Source organism: Felis catus, chromosome A1 (genome assembly GCF_018350175.1).
Source record: "Felis catus isolate Fca126 chromosome A1, F.catus_Fca126_mat1.0, whole genome shotgun sequence".
Classification (NCBI taxonomy): Eukaryota; Metazoa; Chordata; class Mammalia; order Carnivora; family Felidae; genus Felis; species Felis catus.
In genome coordinates this window covers 228,612,890-228,637,047 of record NC_058368.1, presented here as the reverse complement: position 1 = coordinate 228,637,047, position 24,158 = coordinate 228,612,890, and the positions used below count along the sequence as shown (strand labels likewise).

General features: G+C 38.5%; 1 long non-coding RNA gene across 1 annotated transcript; it reads right to left on the bottom strand.

Annotated features, from left to right (window-relative positions):
* Window positions 1-2,891: 2,891 nt before the first annotated feature.
* LOC109492223 lies at window positions 2,892-20,784 on the bottom strand. Its single transcript, XR_002146057.3, has 4 exons — window positions 20,307-20,784; window positions 5,735-5,844; window positions 4,380-4,661; window positions 2,892-3,103 (listed from the first exon to the last, which is right to left on the bottom strand). It is a non-coding gene; the product is annotated as an uncharacterized LOC109492223 (long non-coding RNA).
* Between the last annotated feature and the right edge of the window lie 3,374 nt (window positions 20,785-24,158).

Below are 24,158 nucleotides of genomic sequence, written 5' to 3'. Positions count from 1 at the left end.
TATTATTATTCTTTTATAATTACGAACTCCATTCATTATTAGTCAAGGAGTTGTTTTAATGTTAGTTAAATTAAATTGACTTATTTGGTTTAATTAAGGATGACGGAAAATGCATATGGTACTAATATATGGAAAGTTGGTTTAAGGCTATATTTTAAAATACTAAGTTTTATTATTATTACCATTATACTCTTTTACCTGAATGGAAGATATGATATTACCATCCAGCAGCTCTTGCTGGATCCTCCCTCATGCCATGGACTCCTCAAAGACCAGGATTTTTCAAAAATCCTGAAAATAAACTACACAGTTTAGGATTCCATAGTTAAATGATGCTACTCCCTATCAAAGAGAGGAAAAATCAAGGATTCTTCCTTACCTTCTGTTGAAAGGGTTTTAAGATTAACTTCCTTGTGGCTGGGTTTCAATCTTTTCACCACAAAATACCTCCGGGGTAAGAGCTATTTTGCATTTTAACTAGAGGTCTCTTTAACCTTCTGTCTGGCATTTGAAGAACTCTGAGAGTGGCCTATTAAAGGGCAAGCAATGGGGGAAGGGAAGGGAAGCCTTTCCTTTGTCTCCTATTCCTGCAGCCTTTTAGGAAGGGAAGAAGGATGGGCTCTGATTAATTTTGTGCCTTAGAGTTTCAGCAATCCCATGACATGCTGCACTGCTTTCTTTTTATGATTTCAGCTTCGCTCTTGCACTTCCTTTACACACTCCTCCAGTGGAAAGCTAACCTTTAGGCTTTTATAGACTGATACTGTTCAGAGTCAAAGCAAAGTTGGCAATCAAAGGCTAGGGTGGCATTTGAAAGGAAGATCATACCAATGGCGCTCACAGGACTGGTTCTCTGAAGTCCTAAGCGTATCTTTTGAAACCAGCCTTCTCTGCATATCATTTGTTACTAAAATGCTAATACTGTTAGAGCTCCAATTGTATTCCAAGTCCCTGGAGGCTTTATGTATGCTGTCCTCACACTGTTCACAGACCTGATTTTCATATTGTTGGACAAAGTGTGGAGATTTTATTCGGATTTTATAGCCACTCAATCTACTCGAGGGCTGTTTTGCTGATTGATACAAGTTATGCAGCCAGAAGGTGATTACTCATAATAAGTTTTAACCTAAAATATCTAATATGTTTCATTAAACATATTGGCCATAAGATGAGATATTATACTATGTTCTACTTTATGGGAGGAGATGAGATTGCTAACTGATAATCCCTGGGGCTTTTGGATATAGAGGACAATTTTAGTTTGATTTTCAAATGACCTGTTTGATCAGATCTGATCAAATCACCTATCTTCCCCTTGCCATTAGATGCACAAGTCAGTATGAAGTCATAGCTTTCAATGCTACTTTTTTTGGCTTTGTGTGCTACAAGTCTTAACCACTTACAGATATCTTTTTTTTTTCTTTTCTTCTTTTCTTTTTTCCTTTTCCAGTAGAGATGGATTTGGCATAGGAACAGGATGAAAGATGCAAATTGAAAGGTGGTTATAGCAAAGCAGGATTTTCTTTCTCTTTCATTCCATGTAGGGAAAGAGACTTTGAGTAAAAGAGTAAAAAAGAACAGGGGTGCCTGGGTGGCTCAGTGTCTGACTCTTGACTTTTGCTCAGGTCACAATCTCTCCAGGTTCGTGAGATCAAGCCCCGAGTTGGGCTCGGAGCCCGCTTGGGATTCTCTCTCTCTCTCTCTCTCTCTCTCTCTCTCTCTCTCTCTCTCTCCCTCTCTCTCTCTCTCTCTCTCTCTCTCTCTCTGTCTCTCTGCCCTTCCCCTGCTCTCTCTCTCTCCCTCCCTCTCTCTCAAAATAAATAAATAATTTTTTTTTAAAAGGGTAGAAAAGGACAGTGTCTTTGTTAATAGCACATCAGCTTTATCCTGCTGGAATGGACATCACTACCATTGCCTGTGTCCCAGCACAGTGAAAAAAATATGAATGACTAAAAGTTTATTAGAGATAAAGTACCCCTCATTCCCATCTTCCCCGAAGAATCAGGAAGATCACACGCTTCCCTGCTTTCTTACCTGGAGTAAAGCCTAACCCCTAGGCCCTGAGCTTAGTAAGGCAAAGAGAGAGAAATAATATCTAGTAAATCCAATATGAGGAGATAAAATATTCACACAAAAAAATGGATATGAGGATAAAAAATGACTCTAATTAAAACAAGTACTAAGTGTCTTGTACTTCTGTCTGAATTGTTGATATATATAAGATTAGCTAATAATGATGCTCTTTTATTATAATGGATTGTATCCACACGCCCACAATAGACCACATACCTAATAAGGGGCAATATTTAGAAGCTAGTGAGCAAAATGTAGTGGGACAGGCACCAGCCTCTGGGTTAAAAGGCCAAGGTGCTTTTCACTCGTTCGTTTGTTTGTTTCTGCTTTCGACTTACAAATACTGTGAAATGGTGAGAGTAAACTCCTGTGTTCTGGGGAAGAAAAAAATAACAATCTGCTCAAAATGTTTTTGAAAATCTAACAGACCTCTACCAATGTAAAGTAGTATCATTAGCAAATAAATCCTTATCTTCAAAAGACTGACTCTTGCCACAAATTCCACCCCCCCCCCCCCCCCCCCCCATCTAACTGCCACCAATACTTCATCTTAAATTAATCCGGCTCTGTGTTTTTCACAGTGGAAATCATGAAACTTCAGTTCTGACTTTCACGGCCTATGGCATTTAAGCACCATGTTGCTGAAACTCTTCTTGGGAATAGTTCCTCTCTTGCAGACCTCAACCTGCCAAGACTGAGAAGGGGCCTCTCACTTAATTCCCTAGAACATCTCTTTTATCTAACCTGGATGTAGGCAAAACAAAACAAAACAAAACAAAACAAAAAAAAACAAAAAAAACACTTACCACACATTCTTTTGAAAAGCAGAAAGAGATTCAGTGAGATCCCTACTTCTGTTTGATGGAGGGTTGCTTATGAACTTTGCTAGATGGAATCCAAGCTCCCCCTAGAGAATTCGGGTCTGGAGCAAAGACAGTGTGGCTGGTATGCGGAGTTTGTTCTGGAACCTTTGACATTTGAATAGAATCATGCTTGAAACTTCACACCTGGGGCATGCCATCTGGCTGAACTTCAGGGCAAAAAAAGGTATTTACAATTATTTCATTTTGACAATATGGAGTCTAGGTTAAGTAGAGGCTGCAATTTAAAAATGAATTAAAAAATGGTGATTATGTGAGAGGATGGAGGTATTAGCTTACACTCCGGTGTTAATCATTTTATAGTATATAAGTGTATCAAATCAACCAGCTCTGCACCTTAAATGTATACAGTCTTATATGACAATTATATTTCAATCAAGCTGGGGAAAATAAATAGATAAGTAACACATGTGATTTTCTTTACCTGACTTCTACACCAATTCAAATGGATTATGAGACTTGAGAAATAGAAAGCAATGTAAAGAAATAAGGTCTAAGATTTATTCTGGTAATTAAAAATCTGGCTTTTTAAAGGTTACAATGTTATCTACTTTTAAAAAATGCCCAGCATAACCTATGAAAATAAAGGCTCAGACCTCCATTTGAGAGCTTATAGGGTCACCTACAATAAGGTTTTTATTCTACTTTCTTCCCTGTTTTAAAAATACAGATTTGAAATTATAGCCATAGTTATGCCTTTCAAATGCATGCATTTTAAATTTTTAAAGAGAAAATTATTTAATTTTCAATGATGAATTATTCAGTTGTTTAGGCTTAGCACCGTCACATCTTTTGGATTTTGGCAAGTTTTTAAGACCACATTAACAATCAACCACTAACAGATACACTGGGCTGACTACAAATACTAAATGCATTTGTATTTCTTTAAGTTTTTATTTAAAGGGGCGCCTGGGTGGGTCAGTCGGTTGAGCGTCAGACTTCGGCTCAGGTCATGATCTCGTGGTCCATGGGTTCAAGCCCCGCGTTGGGCTCTGTGCTGACAGCTCAGAGCCTGGAGCCTGTTTCAGATCCTGCGTCTCCCTCTTTCTCTGACCCTCCCCTGTTCATGCTCTCTCTCTCTCTCTCTCTCTCTCTCAAAAATAAATAAATGTTAAAAAAAAATTTAAAAATAAATAAAAATTTAAAAAAGTTTTTATTTAAAATGTACTTTTTGGCCAAATCAAAAATATTTTAATTTCCTTAAAATTCAAACTGGGGGAAGGCCTCTGGCGTTCAGACAGCTCTATAATTCAAATCAATTTTGTCCATATAAAAAGGATCACTGATGGTTCAAAACCTTGGGAATTTCTTAGGTGAAATCTGAAACTGGCCCTCATACACTGAGGACAAGGAGAGATTGAAAAAAGAGGCAGATCACTCCAGAATGACAGGTAGGTGGGAGGTTTAACAAGCCAGGGAACTTACCTATGAGGTTTGTCTTGTATCCCTGCAGGATGAGTAGATCTCCACACCCATCAGCAGAGAATCTTGAGTTTCTACAAAGGCCTTAATGGAGTTCAATCATGTACACAGTCCAGATGGTCTTAATAACACATTACTGTCTCAAGGCTGTGTCCCTGGAAACAGCTTTCTCCGTGGGTGGGAATGATGGGCAGAATGTACATTCCAAGGACAGGGGAGAGGGTGAGGTGTCTCTGATTGCCTGCATCCAGCTTGCTGGTCAACCAATGGTCATCCTCTTGGGACCTCCAACAATCATTTAGCATTTGTTTACTGTTTGTTTATTTGTTTACAGTTTACAGTTACTAGCTATCTCAACTTACTTTTTAAAAAGAAGTGGAATAGGGGCACCTGGGTGGCCCATTTGGTTGAGCGTCTGGCTCTTGATTTCTGCTCCGGTCATGATCCCAGGGTTGGGGGATTGAACCCCATGGAGGGCTCCAGGCTGACAGTATGGAACTCGCCAGGGATTCTTTCCCTCTCTCTGTCCCCCCCCACCCTTCTCTCTCTCAAAATAAGATAAATAAACTTAAAAATAAATAAATAAATAAATAAATAAATAAATAAATAAAGAGAAATAAACAATTTTTAAAATAAACTTTAAAAGGTTTAGTTCATCCATGTTATCACCAGAGAAAGAGTACATCACTAAGAAGTTGTTTTGAAACAAACATAGATATTATCAGTCAGAAATGATTATCAGTCAGAAATGCAGTAGATTAGCTGCATTAATAAACAGCCCCCAGATTTCATTGGCTTAAGCACAGCATGGTTCCCTTCTCTTTCATGTTTCATGGGTATTGTGATTAACTAGAGACTTTGCTCCTTAGTCCCTGTGGATCTAGGCTAATGAGGCAGCCTTATCTTGAACTCTGGGGGTCATTCTGAGGTATACAGAAGGAAAGAGGGTGCTCCTAAGAGCCTTGGGTCAAAACTTAAAGGCAGACCCCAGAAATGATACACACCCTTCCCAGTCTCCACTCATGGGTCAGAAATGGGTTTGTGGCTCTATCACAAAAAGTTAGAGCATGAACCAACCTTATGCCCCAAAATTAGGGAAGAAAAAGACATGCATTATAAATAACCCTAAAGACCAGCACAGTCTACCCTTCTGATCGGCAAATATTTGTTTCACTGTTTACCTGACAACTGAAATACACTTACAGCCTCTCTGAATGAGAAAAAAAAAAAAAAATTTAAAGATGTTTATCCAGCCATGCCATGAGACATAAAGGCTTAGCAGTTGAGTGATGTACAGTAATATTTATAACAGGAGGTATGCTCATCATTAAGCTGCTATCTTTCAGCTTGAATTTTACCTGCTGCACTGTACTTGATGACACTGAGACTCTGCAAACCATCTTTTCTCTTTTGCCAGCTGACTCCCAGTTGGGCTTTCCCTCTGGGGATTCTAGGAGAAGACTGGAGACTGGAAGAAGAAAAAAGATACGTGATGCTTGCATTTTGATCCTGCAAAATCACTCCAGTAAGAGTGCTGCGGTACATCAGTGGGAGATATGCCAGCGACAGCAGCCAATAATGGTTTGTAATTTTTCACGGCTCTTCAAAGGAAACACTCACTTTGTCCCCTCAGAGACAATGGAACCGGCGAACAAGGGCGAGTGCCAGACCATTGAGGTTTGCACTCCATCCACAGAGACTTCCTCTTCCACATTAGAGGGCTGAATCCAGCTCAGAATCCAGTTCTGCAATAATCCTGACTTTTTCTTTCTGTTTCCAACCCCTGAAAGTGGTAGCTGCTTCCATTTCATACTCTTTGTGATAGCTTTCGTGTTCCCTTTCTGCCTTTTCACCTACAGTGTTTCCTATTGAATTCCCCATTAAATAAGTGGTGTGGTTTTTGTCTCCTGACTGATGCAGTGTATACTGTAGGCTGAAACCATCTCCTCTTGATCCAGAGAACTATGTACTCAAAAGATAAGCTATTTGTCAACAACCCACCTGTAAACAATTGTGGGTCAGGAACAAGATATCTGCAATAAACTCTCTTATTTAGAAGGTGGAAAGAACATGATATACTAAGCAGTCGAGTTCCTGGAGCTAAGCATAAATTTCTAAGGAAAGGGAAATGTTCATGGTTATGCCCTGGTTTTAGCCCTTGCAAGGGGGTTTCCAGCCCATTGTTTTATTTAGCCCTTTGCTTCCAACCTCTGGAATGTCCTTCATTATTCTCTTTTAGGCCACCTCTGAAGAGGATGTTCTCCAGAACATGCCCTTTGTAATAGTCTGCGACCTATAAGAAGCAGATGCCAAGAGAGTACTACATGTGCAAAAATTTATTTAGAGAAATGCCTGTGGAAGAAAATGGAGAAGGTGCTAGAAGAGACTGGGGAACCTTCAGATCATATACAGGCCTGACCCCAAGGAAAGGAAAAAGAGAAAGAACTGAGGAAGGGCGCCTGGGTGGCCCAGTCAGTTACACGTCGACTTCGGCTCAGGTCATGATCTTGTGGTTTGAGAGTTCAAGCCCTGTGTCGGGCTCTGTGCTAACAGCTCAGAGCCTGGAGCCTACTTCCGATTCTGTGTCTCCCTCTCTCTCTTCCCTTCCCCTGTTTGCACTCTGTCTCTTAATAATAAATAAATGTTAAAAAAAAAATGTAAAGAGAAAGAAGTGAGGGGAAGGAAGGTTGATGCATGTTAAAATGCGTGAAAATTCTAAGGAACTTTTGACAAGGACATCAGTGAGTCCTTGAGCCAAAGTTTCCCATTAGAGGGGTCCTGCTCCTGGGAACGAGCCTCCCCATATTCAGTCATTAGTGGGGAGCAGCCTGTGGGAAGTGTAGCCCAAGCACACATGTGGTGATGGTTTTGGAGGGACCACTGGAGCCATTGGTAATTATGCTTTCTGCAGTTAATATTTTGAAGAACATATCCTCAGGGCCACCGCATTCTCTTTCCGGACTTACCAGGTTCTCAGGTTGTTTTCTCCCATATAAATGTGAGAGTTCAAGGTTATTCAATGGTCAAAACAGTAAAATGTGAACCAGGTCTTCTCTTTGCTAGTCTGTCTGTCTCAAATACTTGCCTATTTCATTTTAGTTAGCAGCGCGTCCTAAGAACCACACCCATACTTTTTCCCAAGACTTTTTCTCCCCCTCTCTCTGAGTATAAATGCTGCCTAATAGGTTTCCAGGAGAAAAGCACACTGTGGTTTCTTTCCCCTAAGTCACTTTCTCCAAGGAAAAGGCTTCATGAGGTGCACCCAAGCCATTCAAAGGTTGAACAATTTGAAAGCTGGATCTTTAATTTGATCCTTGCATTTAGACAGTGGTTTCATCTGATTTTGTTGCTTAATAAATTTTTTTATTTGTCTTTTATTGTTTGGGGTTGAAAAGCAGTTACTTGTTCCAAACCTACAAGTGGCTGAATAGCTACACTACTTTCTTCATTCCAGCTTGCAAATCAGCCAATTAGGTTCTCTTTCTTTTAGTGCCTTTTCAAATGGGATGACAAACCTATCTAATAACAATCTGCTTTCAAATTTTTCCACTAATGCTATCTGTTCATTAGGTACATTATATGCATTCCAAGTTTATTCAGGTAACATTGTCACCAAATAATTTGCCACCACATAACAAGGATCTTTTTTTTTTTTTCTGAATGATCATGCATTGGCCATTAAATAAGTGTCCATAGTGACTTTATATATATATATATATATATATATATATATATATATATGTATGTATATATATACATATGTATGTATGTAGATATATATACACATATATATGTATGTATATACATATATATGGAGACAGAGAGAAACAGAACCAGTAAGATTATATATATATGTAAATACATTTATATTTAATTATTTGGAATTCTTAAAGAAAAGAAGAAATGACATAGAATCAATATTTGTTCAAACTGAAGAATTGTTTAAAAATAGAGGAATAATAGGTCATCGGGGAAGTGCATTTCAAATTTCATGTAGTTAAAAATATCCCCACCTTGGGGCGCCTGGGTGGCTCAGTCGGTTAAGCGGCCGACTTCGGCTCAGGTCATGATCTCACGGTCCGTGAGTTCGAGCCCTGCGTTGGGCTCTGTGCTGACAGCTCAGAGCCTGGAGCCTGTTTCAGATTCTGTGTCTCCCTCTCTCTCTGCCCCTCCCCCGTTCATGCTCTCTCTCTGTCTCAAAAATAAATAAACGTTAAAAAAAATTATAAAAAAAATATCCCCATCTGGATAAATTATATTAAAACTTGAAAATATTCAAGTAAAGATAGGGTCATATATATATATATATATATATATATATATATATATATATGGCTTACTGGTTCTGCTTCTTTGGAAAATGCTTACTGATACAGCCTGCTATTCTACAACTTTTCCATCTGACTATGGATTAGCTGTCGGGCAAGGTCAGATTTTTTTTGATAAATATCAATAATCTTCAGCAATTAGAGTTAAATAAGACTTTAAGCCTCATCTTCTAATACCTGGTTATGAGGTTACTAGGTGATTTTCTATAATGAAAATATGTTTTAGACAAAATAAACTATTTTAGTTTAGCAAGAAGGCACAAAAGCAGTCTTACAATCTATTTTTAATAATCTACACCAAAGACTGCACTATTTATCTCAGGCACTCCAATAATTCCCAGGATTGAAAGATTCATTCTAAGATGAATGAAACAATATTTTGATGGCAGAATCATTCTGGCTTCTGGGACCAGGTGACAGTGTCTTCAGGAAACTAGAACCTATAGACCTAATGTACTGCTCACTTGTCCTTGCTAGATCCTCCTAGGTTGCACATAAAAGGGCAGAGTTGACCACACCATCCCTCTAGCCGCCCTCACAACTTGCCACAGTCACAGTCAATTCTCTAGTTAGAAAGTAATTTTGGGGCGCCTGGGTGGCTCAGTCGGTTGAGCGTCTGACTTCAGCTCAGGTCATGATCTCACAGTCTGTGAGTTCGAGCCCCACGTTGGGCTCTGTGCTGCCAGCTCAGAGCCTGGAGCCTGCTTTGGATTCTGTGTCTCCCTCTCTCTCTGCTCCTACCCTGCTTGCGATCTGTCTGTCTCTGTCTCAAAAATAAAAACATTAAAAAAAAAGTATTTTCAACAATCCTTATCTTATTGTTAGAATTCACTGATAACCCCGAGTTTTCAATCCCTAATGCTAATTCCTGAGATGAAGATTTCAAATTAAGGTGTTCCAAATGATAGCCACTCCTAGGATAGAAATTACACCTATCTGGACATAAATTCCACAGACTAAAATAAACTGTAGTTAAATACTTTATCATGCAGAAATTTAACAACACATGAGCTATTAAGTCTAGGATATCCTGTATCCCAATACAAAGTCAATAATAGGCAGGCATGTAAGGCATTGGCAGTAGAAAGAGATATAAATCTTATTGTATTAACTAAGCCAATAGAAGATAATAAAGTAAAATTACAGAAACACAAGTATAAGCACTTATGCCTCTGAAATCTCTCTTTTTTTTTTCCATACTTGATCTAAGCAGAGCTATCTCATAAAGTAGTTCCATCTTAACAGTTCAGATATCTTTGAGTGCCCATCAACAAAGGACAGAAATCCAGCAACAAATTAAATATATAAAGTCCCCACCCTTGTGGGCCTTGTATTCTAGTGGAAAAACCAGTGGGAAAAAAATAGTATGGTATAGTATAATATACTAATGTGATAAACATATTCTAATATGTTACAGTGATGAATGGGTAAGGATTCTGTTTTAGAAAGAGTAATAATTCCAAGGGTTTGTGAATGACAAACTGTCTTCATCTTTTGGCTCCTGCAATGCCTCCGATGTGCCCTTCTATTGAATATTAGTTACATAGTTAACTAACTAGTTAGTTAGTTAACTAATACTCCTTGAGTACTTGGAGTCATTATACTACTGTCTTCTAGCATCTTTTTGTTGTTGCTGATGAAAATTTTATCAGAGTAATTAGGAAATATTTGTCCTTTTTTCATATGATATGTCTTTACTTGGATATTTTCAAGTTTTCAATATTTTCAGTTTATCCAGGTGGGAAATTTTTTTAACTACATGAAATTTGAAATGAACTGCTTATTTCTCCTTTAATTTTAAACAATCCTTCAGTTTGAACAAATATTGATTCTATGTCATTACTTCTCTTCTTTAAGAATTCCAATTATATAAATATTGAAGCTTTCCAATTTCTGTTTTCTCTGCTGCCTAATATTTGCATTTTAAATATGTATATGCACGTGGTGTGTGTAGTGTGTGTGTGTGTGTGTGTGTGTGTGCATGTGTGTGTTTGATCTTTTCTCTTACTGGACCCTTAGCTAACTCTTAAATATGATTTCTTTATTTATTCTATCATTGGTTTTATCCAGCTTGAAGTTTATCAATCTATTAAGTTTATTTAAATGAATATATTTCCCATTCTAGTATTTATTGGTCATTTTTATATTCGCCTATCTTATGTGTCACTACTTTATTTTGCCTTATATGTTACTGATATTTTGTATGAATGTAAGATTCATGTTGAGGAAAGATCTCTCTCTCTCTCTCTGTCTTGCAATCTCTCTCTCTCTCCCTCTCCACAACATTTCTCCCTCTGTCTCTGTACTCCCCATGGCCCTGGTTCAGAACTCAATCTATTTTTGAGGGCTGAGGACTCTTGTACCTGGTGTTATTGAGCATATAGAGATCAAGCCCCTAAGCCAGAGAACAGCATTACTTAAACATATGTTATTTTGTTATTTCCTTTCGCTTTCTGGTCACAGCCTGTGTCACCTTAGGACTGAGAGTCCTGGTCCAGCGACCGATTCTAAGCATTGAGAGTTGATTAAATGGAGCTCTTATCCTCATTTCCCCAAGAAGGCTAAACTCTCAGTGCTCACATGTTGTGCGACCCCAGTACCTCACAGCATCAGCTAGGCACAATGTTTTCCAAGTAAGATTTTTTTTTTATTTGTTACACAAAGTTGTTTGCATTGATTTTATCGTATACATATGTCTCTTGAATGTCCTCTTTTAAATTTCTATCATTGTCATTATGCATTTGGAGCAGGAAGAGATCCACAATATGGAATCTTGTTGCCGTCTTGGCTTGAATGCGATAGCACCTTCTCAACAGTTTACCTGTGGCTCAGGGCACTTTCATTGTCGTTTCCCTTTTTGTTGTTATGCTTTCCAGACTTTTTTTCAATAATTGTGTACCTCTTTTGACACAAGGAAAGAAAGGATGAATTGAGGATCTGAAAAGGAAAGGTACTTTGCAAATGTTTAATTTATACACATTCTGGTGAATTTTCTAACAAATATCCCTTAGACTGTTTCAATCCAGAAACAAGAGAGAAAATTGTCAAGTAGGTTAGGACATCAAACTAGCAGAGAAGAAAAAAGAATATTAAAATAAGGAAGCCAACTACATTTTTCTTACTTCATTAAGTTAAAATATTTCCATATAATTAGCAATTGCCACTTCTGAGCGCAGTACAAGTTAACAGTCATTTTCCAAGCAGCAAAGGTAATTTTAGATACAGCTTGATGGGTTGTTTGCAAATCCACAAGCTTAGCATTGAGTTTTGAAATCCTCCACTTCTTTGACACTAACGTGTCAGCCTGGCCTGAATTGTTCGCCAAAACCATAACCAGGGATATTTGCATAAAAGAACCACGTGAAGAAAACAAGCATTAACAAGAAAAAGAAATGGAATTTTCCTCACAAGCTTTAAAAAAATTCTTCAGAAGATGCTAATCAAATGTCATGAAGATAGCTCCCTCCATGGGCCAGTGTATCAGATTCCATTATCTGTAAAGTTTATTTCATCTCAAGTAGGTTTCCACCTTTAACTTAAAAAAATAAAATGTAACCATTTGTGTTTGAATAACCACTGCATACTTAAACAGCTTATGCCATATTTCTGAGTATTTTCAAATACCTAAAATCTTGAAGAGAATCAAAAAGAAGTGACTATTTGTAACATAATTCATTAATCACAAAGTAAAGAGATATTGTCATTGAAACCAGTGAACTAATTTCTCCATATCAATCATCTACTGGTATTCTGAAAATATGTTATTCACTGAATCTTTAAACCTAAAGCTATAGTCCACTAATGACATCCATGTTGAGAGTACAGTGATCAGTTATCAATCCTCAATTTACTGGTCCTGTCTAAGCAAAAATACACCAGGAAACATTGGACAAGCAAGGAAGACTTTATTCAAGAATATTAAGGGGAGAAAAAAAGAATATTGCAATAGAAGAGAGAGGCCAAAACTAAAGCCTCAACTCTACTGAAACAAAACATGGGAGTAGTTTTCATCACTGGGGTGAGCTAGTGGAAAAAGTGGGGAAAATCAGGCATGAGGTTGATCAATGGGATGTGTTGAGCATGCTGAGTTATTCCTGAAATCACAAATGTTTTCTCTTTCTGATTAGACCATCTGTACTTGCTTTTCAGCACCAAATGGAAGTCATGCTCCTATCTTCCCAAAGCAACTGGGAGATAGGAGCACCATCATCCTTAATGATGATGCTCCAAAGGGATGGCTCCCAGGTCCTTGAGGAAGACATTCCTGGCTTGTGATGGTGGCTAGAAGTTTTTTTTAAAAGATACACATCTCAAAGAGACAGAGAAAGAACTTACAAGTTTTCTAAAGTAAATGCTTTAAGGAAAGGGAATTCAAAGGCTTAGAGTCAGGAAAAATCCTGTCTGAACTTCAGCCAAGCTGAGAGCAACTTTAAGACTCTTGATCAGCAGGATTTGACACAGCTGATCTTTCCCTCCTCCAGTTCTGACTTGGAGGGACACCCCCATGGCCAGTTTTCCCTCCACCTCATTGAAGGCTGCTTCTGTGTCACTCCTGCTGGACTGGGACCTCTCTTCATGTATTAGTTTGCTACGGCCACCATAACAAAGTACCACAGACTGGCTGGCTTACACAACAGAATTTACTTCTCACAGTTACAGATATGGGAAATGCAAGGTCAAGGTGTCACCAGTTTTTCTTCTGAGACCTCCCCTGGTTTATAGATCACCGTCTCCTCACTGTGTCCTTATATGGCCCTTTCTTCTTGTGAGCATCCTGGTGTCTTTTCCTCTTATCAGAACACTGGGCCTATTGGATTGGGGTCCTACTTTATGACCTCATTTAACCTTTATTACTTCCTTAGAGGCCCCATCTCCAAATACAGTCACTTTGGGGGTTAAGTCTTCCACAGCGTGAATTTGGTGGGTGGATGCAATTCCACCCATAATACTTCACGAGCTTAAAAAGGTGGAGTATCATATTCTCAGTCCTCTGGCCCTTCTCTATTAACATTTACTCTTTCTATTACTGCAGGAAGTCCTCTGGATAGAAGTGAATTTTTTAAATTGATGGCACCCAAATTTGTAACCTTGGCCTTGAGCTTTCCCTCAAATTCAGAAGTCCTCGAGCCAAATTCCTATGTGACACCTCCATTTAATATTTAATAAGTACCTGAAACATAATATGTAATATGAATTATTCATTTTCTTTTCAGGTGCACCTTCCCGGTTTTGTCCCATCTCAGGAGATGGTAACTCTAGTGTTCAATTGCTCGAGCTAAAGAATCTTCTAAGTCATTTTTCACTTTTCTCATTCCTTCATATCCCAAAACCAGTTTGCTTACCAATCCTCTTAGTTCTACTTTCAAAATATATCTTCAATCCCACTTGAATCCAAGGAGAAAAGGATTGGTCTCTAGTTCTGTGTTTATTTATTGTGTGAACTCGGGTAATTGCATTAAACTTTACGCCTCAATTCCCGTTGACCTAAAATGGATTTTAGAATATGTACCTCATAGGATTGTGGTAATACACACAGTGCCTGGCATATAATAACTGCTTGATAAATGGCATGCATAATCATTGTGTACTTCAAGAAGTTTCTCCAATTTGGGACATGATGTAAAGTTCACCAACAGTGTGATTACTTCTTCTGTTTTGTTTTTTCCTCCCTATTTCCCATGGGAAACTTTGGTCAGCAATCATGTATACTCAAAACCTGAAATGGCTGAGCATAAGTTGAGTTTATTGTGGAACACTCTAAAAATTCCTGCTCTCAATATGGCCTTCCTAAAGCTGACAATTCACTCTTTTTAACTGAGAAAAGGCAACAGCCAGATTTAAATGTATATGTAGAAGTAGACTTGAATCACGACCACAACTGTACAGTTTATCTTCTGCCAAACTAAACATTCAGGGAATATCATCTTCACTGCATCTCACAGTTGCTCTACTGTTGTCTCTGGAACCTCCCTGCATAGAGACCACATAGGCTATTGACACAAATGCAGGTTGTAAAGGGAGGCAGACCATCCACATCAGCCGTCCCTCAAGAGGTATCGTGCTCAATTACCATTTTTCTCTCTTTTTCCCCACCCCTGCCAAACTTTTCAGGGCTCTGAACTCATGACTATGTTTGCATGTATGGATTTGTAGTTTGTAAGTGCTTATTGTAAAAGGGAAGGTGTGTGACATTAAAAGCAGAAACTCAAAGACCTCTATTTCCAATTATAGGATTGTGCAGATAGAAATGTTAAAAAATGGAACTCTTCTTGGAAAATACTTAATAAACTATAAAGACTGATGAAATGTCAGGTACCACTTCCTTTAACGGGGTCATCCCACACCATTGAGTTTCATGACATCACCCTGTCTGGGACAGGTTACTTCTACGTTCTTTAGTGTCACTCTCTCTGTCGACTGGGTGCCCTTGTGGCTCACTCACGCATTAAAGGAAGTGCGACATATTACCAAGTACAAAACTGAGATGAAGTGAATGCGTCATGAATTCTCAAACTCTCATCTTCTGCGTATGAGTTGGGTACACTACTAATAATGTGAACTCGCGAACATAGAGCAGCCATTTGTGCCTACAAAGGTGATATTTTTTAAGGTTCCCTCGTTAGACTTGGTGGTGTTTCTCCTCTTAGTTTTTTCTCAGAGACTTGAAACAGGAAATCAATGACCTTTTTCCTGGGAAAAGTAGAAGTCATCAAGGCCTTATCAGTGGTGGCTTCTTGAACATAGAAGAATCTCAGGGTCTCTTCTCACTTGGATATCTTACAGCAGAACATCACCATACTCTTCTCTCCTTAGCTAAACTTTCCAAGCCAAGCTTAAGTCTCTCATCCTCCTTGATGCTTCCTGCATCATTCTGACCCCTAGGATCTGAAAGCCTGTAATATCTTGCTGCACTTCTATCTATTTTTATATCCTTTTTTGTTGCGTAGGTTAATTTTTCACATGTGAGTGCCTTACCACCCATATCTGCTAGGAGTTTAAGGTAGCAAATGACAGAAACTCAACAGCAATTACTTATATTTGATAATGATAACTGGAAGAAAGCAGGAGAAACTATTTTCTGGAGAACAATGTTCAGGTAGGTTACAATGCTAACTATGAATTATCCAAAACACTAATCCTGTAGAGTAGGTACTATGATTATTACCATTTTACAGATGAGGAATCCACGTCTTAGTAAAGTAGAATGAGTTAGTTCAGGCTCCCAGCCTAGGAAACAGCAGGGTCTGCATGAAACCCAGGTTTCTCTGACCCTTCAGCATGATGGTCATACTGCCAAACCAGGTGGTGTGGCTTAGGGACTGGGAGTTCATGCTTGGACATCAAATGGCCAAGAATGTGTTTATCATCTCTACGAATTTACATGCTGTGTCATTTTTGGATTGCCCACAACACTGCACAGAGGAACCACAGAAAAGTTTTATCTAATAGCGGAATGGATTTGTGTATTGTGATTTGCTATGCTGATACATCCTTAGAAATTGAATTATTAGCTTCTAAAGTCCTAGGTAAGAGTGAACATAAAAGAGTTAGATGTCTACCTCTAAAGGTGATATGTAAAATGGAATCTTAATCAGGACAGCTAGGAATGTTCTAATCAGTCTGATCATCCATTCGGATTGAATATGCCATTATGATCTGTTTATGACTTTTTATTTCAAAATATCTTCTCCAATGACATATTTTCACCAGGTTTCTTTTTTTTTTTTTTTTTCATTAAGCAAAAAAGAAAGAATGTATTTGTTTACTAATGAAGTGGAAGGTGATTCTGGCATGTTGAGAATTTGGCCTGGAAGCAGATGGTCTGGGGAAAAATAATTTCGAACTAGTGTTAAAGTTTTTACTTCTCTTTACATGAGTCAGAAGTGGCTATAAAAAATGGGATGATGTGTGTTTTAGAATTAACACAACTGGGCTCATATTCTCTCATATCTATTTCTTTCCCACACAAACTTTACATAAAGGCCATCAGATTGCAGCCTTCCATCTTCTCTACTCTGCCAAAATGTAATCTTGTACGTATCTAGATACAGCCTTGTAGTAACTTTGCTTCAGTATCCAAATTCCTGAGGAGTGGGTGATTATTGCTCTCAGTGTATCCCGGGCCAGATTACTGACAAGACAGACAGGACACATGCGTAAGCCATTCTTCCCTTTTTGTTTAACTGCTCTTCTCAAAGAACAAGAAACTAGTAACAGCAGGAAAACAAAATTATCAAACTACTATTATTACCAAATGTGGGTTTGCTTTCTGTTTGTTGCTAGCAACATGTATCAACAGAATTGATGTTTCCTCTGAAATTAACAACATTTTGGCACAGTGTAAAGGATAACTGTTCTCTTCTTCACAATCTTCAGTGCATAAGTAGGTGCAATTTCATGTACCATGAAAGGAATTAAGATAAGATGCTTACACATAATATTCTCATCCTAAGAGTTAATTCTTTCTTTAGAAATGTTTATTTATTTTTGAGAAGGAGAGAGAGTGTGTGTTGTATGAGTAGGAGAGGAGCAGAGAGAGAGAGGGAGACAGAGGATTCGAAGCAGGCACTGGGCTTTCGGTGCAAAGTCGGGGCTCAAACTCATGAACCCTGAGATCATGACCTGAGCCGAAGTCCGACGCTTAGCGACTGAACCACCCAGGCTCCCCTAAGAATCTATCCTTAATACAAATGGAGCCAGCATGATTTGGCTGGTGTCTTTGTTTTGCCATTTCAAAAAGGGCATATTTTTACTTGCTTCTGTCCTTCATAGTTGGCTAAAATGCTTTCACTTCGCTTGAGATAGCATATTCTAGCAATATTTTTTTTTTCAAAAGACATGATACATTAAACAAGAATTAGTTGTAATAGACTGCCTTACAAGAGGGCTGACTTCTCCCAAAATGTAATCTAGAGTAGCACTGTCCAATAGAAATTACAGCGATGATGAAAATGTCTTATATCTACGCTGTCCAATATGGTAACCATTAGCCATGTATAACAATTGAGTACTTGAAATCGTCTAGTGTAACTAACGAGTAGAATTTTAAATTTTATTTAATTTTACTTAATTGATATTTAAGTAGCCTTACGCAGCTAGTAGCTATTGTACTTAACACAGTTTTGGAGGAAGTCATCTTCTGTATTTCACTAAGTCCTTATTCAAAGCATAGCTTCTGTATTGCATGAGTTGTCTGCATTTCTATCTCCACCACTTTAATCCATCTCCCACCTAATCACTCAAATATTCTTCCCTGATTAAGCATTCAACAGATGTTAATTGAGAGACTTTTATGTAACAGGTCCTGTGACAAATAACAGGCATAGATCTATCGTCAAAGGCAACATAGTCCCCACACTCATTCAACTAAAAATTCACTGAATAAGGAATACACAAAGTACTATGACTCACCTCTCCAAAATTCCACATCAAAGCTTCTCAAGTTCATTCATTTTCCTTTATATATTTGTTACCTTCCCACTCAGCACAATAAATTTACTTTCTTTTCTGTTTTCCCAAAAGTTTTCAGCATGAGAGTGGGATTTTAAAGGTACAAGTAAGGAGTAGGATTTTGCAAAAAATTTGGTCGATGAATATTTCCCTTAATTTAATGGTTTCATGGTAAGTCAATGGCGCTAGTTTCTTAAGAAGACAGTAACAATGAGATAAATGCTATGGTAGTCACGAGTTCTGCAAACTTTTCATCTCTCCCTGGGGTAGGGTCCCCTCTCTAATGAATGGAAAACAAAATAAAACAACAACAAAATCTCAAGGCAACCTGGCTATACCCCTAGGTGACATCCCTCCCGATCTTGTAACATGAGACCACTTAATCAGATTGCACGTTTGTGTGATATCACATATGGAAGACAAAGAAATAGAAAATGTATAAAAAACCACCACGTGGCACTCGGGGTTCAGTTCTTCCAGTATGTGCCGCCATGAATAAAGTTGCTTCCTGGAAAGAAAAGCCTCTGTGTCACCACTCTCTGTGCGACAATCCTGAGGCATTCCTACCAGGCACACGGGAGCATTTCAATTCCTGGTTCCAGTCTGGTGGGGCGGAGCCATGTGACTAATTTCGATCAGGAAGTTTTTAGAAAAAAAAAAGTCTGTAACTTTAAGCCAAGGATTCTGTTACCACTGTTACAAAGCCAAGGATTTTGTTACCACTGTTTGTTACCTTCAGGCCTCTTTCCCTATGTTGCAGAATGTAGCAAAGGTACAGAGAGAGTCCTCCCCCCTGTGGTCCCAGAGTGACGGCGTGGGTGGGGCAGAGCAGAGCCACCTGCTGACCCACAATGCACACAATAGAGCTGGCGAGAAATAAAGCAGGATTCTTTCATGCCACTGAGATTTGGGGATTGTCTATTACCATAGCACAACTCAGGGCAGCCATACGAATGCCGTTGTTGTGACTGATACAAAATGCTGGTTTTGTTGATTACAGGAGCTTTTCTGTCAGAGCAGAAATAGGAGACATGCGCATTCTCTCACCCGTGCAAAAGTGCACTTACAAAATGGGTTTGTAAGGATCTAATACCTGTCCTTTCTCTTTGCCTTGTCTGTACTAATACCCAGGGCGCATTCCCACTTACCCAAATTCCTTTTCCCAAGTCATCTAACCTAAGACTTGATCTCTTCCTTTGTCAAACATGTTTCATATGGAAACACATTGCAGCCTATATTTAGCAGAGATGTGGTACCCATCCAGCGCAAACTAAGTTAGCTTTGAAAATAATCTGTCAAATCTAATAAACATTGCAAAAGCCCTGCAGTAAGACAACGGTGCTTGATCCTTGCATAATTTTAAATTGGCCTAGTAATCCACAGTCATCTGAAAAGAAAAGCAAACAAATAATAAAATCTACTGGATTATTCTAAAACTATATAGAGAATCATTTATTTAAATATTTTTTAATTTTTCCTACATCTCAGGTACAATCAATAATATTGTGGGGGTGCCTGGATGGCTCAGTCGGTTGAGTGTCCAACTCGTGATTTCGGCTCAGGTCATGATCTCACAGTTGTGAGATCAAGTCCCACCTCAGGCTCCATGTGGAGTATGGAGCCTATGTAGGATTCTGTCTTTCTGTCCCTCTGCCCCCTCCCCCACTTGCATGCTTTCTTTCTCTCTCTCTTTCTCAAAATAAAATAAAATAGAATATTGTGGCAAGTAAACAATATGTAATCTTAGTTGGTGTGAATCTTAACAAGAAACAATAGAAATGCCTAAGTTATTTAGTTAACATATTTGAACAACGATTATACAAATATTTCTAGTTGCATAAGTTCAGAAGGATATTTTTACACACTTACATAAATTATATAAATATATGTAACACTCTACAAAATGTATACATTATACAAGTAAATATATTGGTATTTATCCATCAAATTTATGTTGCATAGAATATGCACCATTGTCATCAGCAGCAAGAAATTAAAAGGAATGTTTCTTTTTAGAAATCACTTAGGGTCATGCAAATAGCTAATGCTAAAATAAGAGCCCATTTTTATGTTCTGCGTTTAAATTCCTTTCCCTTTGTATAGAGGAAGCCATGGGTCTCTGATCACATTTTTTGGAAGAAAAATATCCTACCTTGTGTGCAAGTGTTTTCTTAGAAGCCGGTGGAGGATTGATCACCTAGGTCAGACAGTAGATGTCACTGACTCCTGTAGACAGTAGGGTCTGGGCTGGGGCAAAACCATGAAAAACATAAAACCCGGCTTTGATGTGTGTGCACTGCTTGTTTTTGCTCTCTGACTCTGTGAAGCATTCCTTTGTCCTCTCCCCGCTTCTACTTTCCAAACACGTCCCGGGCTCACTTTTCTTGTGGTCCGTTTTCTGTGGGTCCCCGAATAGATTGATCATTCACCACATTGCAGGAGTGGGCATTTTATATATATATATATGCGCATATATATATCACACACACATATATACATATATATGTATATATATATATATACACACACATATATACATATATATTTTTTTAATACAGAATTACAGAGCTCTGTAATTCAAATACTCCACAAGCAAAATCTTATGTAAGATCAGTCAGATTTTGAATAAAACCTTCAAGACTAAGGACGACAATGACGATGATGATGGTGATGATAATGATGGTGATAACTCTACAACATGGTACTTTTACTACTCTGCTAACCATAGAGAAAGATATTTTGACATTGTTAAATATATTTAAACACCACCGAAGATGTTTTGTGATCTTTCAAATAACACCAAATAATAGATGCTCACCTAGCCCTCTGTGAGGCTGACTGCCATACACAAATGTTACCTGAGTGACGGTACTTATACTAGTATTAGTGATATTTTTTTCCGGAGACAAGGAGAGTCCGCATCCCCTACTCAACCACAATCTCACGTTCCATGGAAAGGTGGTTCTTAAATGTGTGATCACAGATTTCACCTGGAATCTTGTTAAACATGCAGAGTCAACACCCCAACTTCCAGAGAATCTGGGTCACAGGTCTGGTGTGTACAGGAATTCGCACCTTTAATTCCTCCCCAAGAGTCTGACTCCCAATGTCACCACCACACACGAAGTCTGAAAAGCGCTACCTGTGATAGTGGTGATCCCTTTCTCTGGAGAAAGAAATGGAGCTGGGTGAAGAGTCATGGGAAGTCCTATTTCTCTCTGTTATTATTTTGGCTTCCTGGAGGATCTATAATGTATGAAATAGGATATGTAGTCTCGATGCAATGGATGAATGAGAAATCGCAGAATTTGGTCTCAAAGAGATCTGAGTGTAAAACCCAGCTCAGCCACATTCTCATTGTGGGAGCTCAGACAAGTTATTTCACCTTCCGAGACAGTTTCCTCATTTATAAAATAATTTTTTAAGTCAAAACAACACAAAACTATTTCATAGATTTGTTGCAACAGTTAAATAAAATAGAGACAATAACAGTGCCTAGTGCAGAGAAATCATTCTAAAAGTTCATTCAAATAATACCTGCCCATTTCTCTTGTTACTTTAAGGTTTTCCATTTTAAACCTATAGTATTGGCTTAATTCTGATAAAAAATTGCTCTCCACTTAATTCTCTTTTGAAGCAGTTCCAGAAAGATTAAAGATGACAGGTTTCCTGGCTGCATGCAATTTTGACTGTCCAGTCAATTAGCAGCCAGGTTCAATTGTATATAAATGTTGCTCACAGTTATGGGTTGGGTTCTCTAACCCCAGAGGGTGGATATAACTCTTCTTTCAAAATGCAACAAGCGTTTTTTATGTGCTGAGATACCAATGCTCTGTTTTTTTCCAATGAGCAGAGCTGTGTCTGCCCTTCATGGGTGAAACGTGTCATAGTGTTATATAATCTGCTTTCAGGGTGTTGTTGGAAAACAAACTACTTAACTCTCCTCTGGAGTCTGGCCCCTGATGGGTGAAGGAGGCTGGTAATTAGGGGTATATAGGATAGTGGGTGGCCCCGGGAGGGTAACTAGGGAGGGAAAACCAAGCCTTTCGGCTCCAGCTTACTACTTCTAATACATACCAGGTCAGCAGTGATCAAAGGTGTGAGGGACTTCAAACCTTCTTTTCTGGTTCCTGCTAGATGGAGAGTTTATGTCAGAAAAGCATCTCCTGAAATGACATGCCCAACACAGAAGCCATAATTTAATTCACGTGGAAGAACAGCCATCATTTCATTATTATAGGCTGTCACCCACAATCAGGGTGAAGACAATCCTGTAGGACTCCCTCTGCCATCCCAGCGACGCATGCCGCAGAATTACCAGAGTGGCACTTGATAAAGGGACTCAAGTGTGTGTCATCTAGCATGTGGACAGTGAAGTGTGTCTATTTAATGAAGACGTTGCTACCAAATGTTTGTATGTTGTACCTTACACAGTAGATAGTTAACACCCAATGTGAAATAGCCCAGCTGTGTGTCAGTGACTGTCTGTGACTCAAAGATATGTGGGTACAATTTCTTTTTCCTTCTGTGTTTTCCAGTATCAGGCATTATTCCAGGCTTCTGCATCTCATTTTCTAAGGAAAAATGGTAACTTTCTCTTGTTATGTTTTTCCCATAAATTTGGAGATTTTGTATAATTTTGGAATTCCTATGATTATTAACCCTACACATCAATACCCTTGATGACAATGTACCAAATAGAGCTCTTGCCCGGTTGGAAATATTTTAGTGTTTAGCAGTGGTCATTCTTTCGTGGAAAGGACATTGATGATGGCAGGCCTGAATTTGAATTTCTACTCAATAGGCATTATCATATCTATTTAGAAACATATGCCTATTACTTAACTTTTCCAAACCTTAACTTTCGTCACTTGACAAATGGTCATTAATGATATCAGTCCCATAGGGTCATTGTAAGAATTTAATACATAGTATCTAAAAAGTGTTTCTTAAAAGGCACATTTCATAAAAGATATCCAATAAATGTCACTCACTTTTCTTCCACTAGTGAATATAGAAATATTAAAACATTTTTGCAGCTGTATTGTGCATGAATCCATTTATTTTATTTTTTAATGTTATTTTTTTATTTTTTTATTTTTTATTTTATTTATTTTTGAGAGAGAGAGAGACAGAGCATGAGCTGGGGAGGGGCAGAGAGGAGGGAGACAATCCAAAGCAGGCCCCAGGCTCCAAGCTGTCAGCACAGAGCCCCACAGTGAAGGAAGCCTCAAAACCACAGGGGCTCAAACTCACGAACTGAACCTTGAGACCATGACCTGAGCAGAAGTCGGAGGCTTAAGGGACTGAGCCACCCAGGCGCCCCTGTATGGATCCATTTAAATGTAAAAGGCATTGTGTCTGTGGTTTTGAAGTTTCCTCCTCTGTGGGAAGGCAGACCTGTCTAAAAAGGGTGAGACCCATCAGGAGAAGAAAAATGTCTTCTCATTTTGAGAACCACAGAATAGAGAGGTTGAATGAAGCACAAACTGAAGGAAAGTAGTTTGCTAGGTTAGCCAACACGAACTTTTTATGAATGACTGACAAAATTATAGTAGCTTTTATATTTTACACCATATACATGTGCCAAATTGCCCACTTCGGCAATAATCAAGTGCATAAAAGCAACACACAATAATTGCTTAATTGTTGCTTAATTGCTTAATTCTCAGGAATTCACGCAGTTGGGAAGAACCACCCTAGGATAGTGGGTATCCTGTAGATGGCCATGTTGGTACCGTGGCTCCATCAGTAGTGGTACCCTGTTGTGTGGCCTCAATGAGCCATTTAATTTATCTGTGACTAACACATTAGATTAAGTAAATAATATTCAAAATCTTTTCTAGCTATAAATCTATCTGAATATTTGTTATTATTGATGGGAAATGTAATTAACGATAATTTTGCTGCTTGCTCTATTGTATTTCTTTTGTTGGGGTTCACTTGGAAGTAATTTATATCAGAGTCTAAGCAGCAGTTCACTCATGCAGAGGTATTAGAGTTG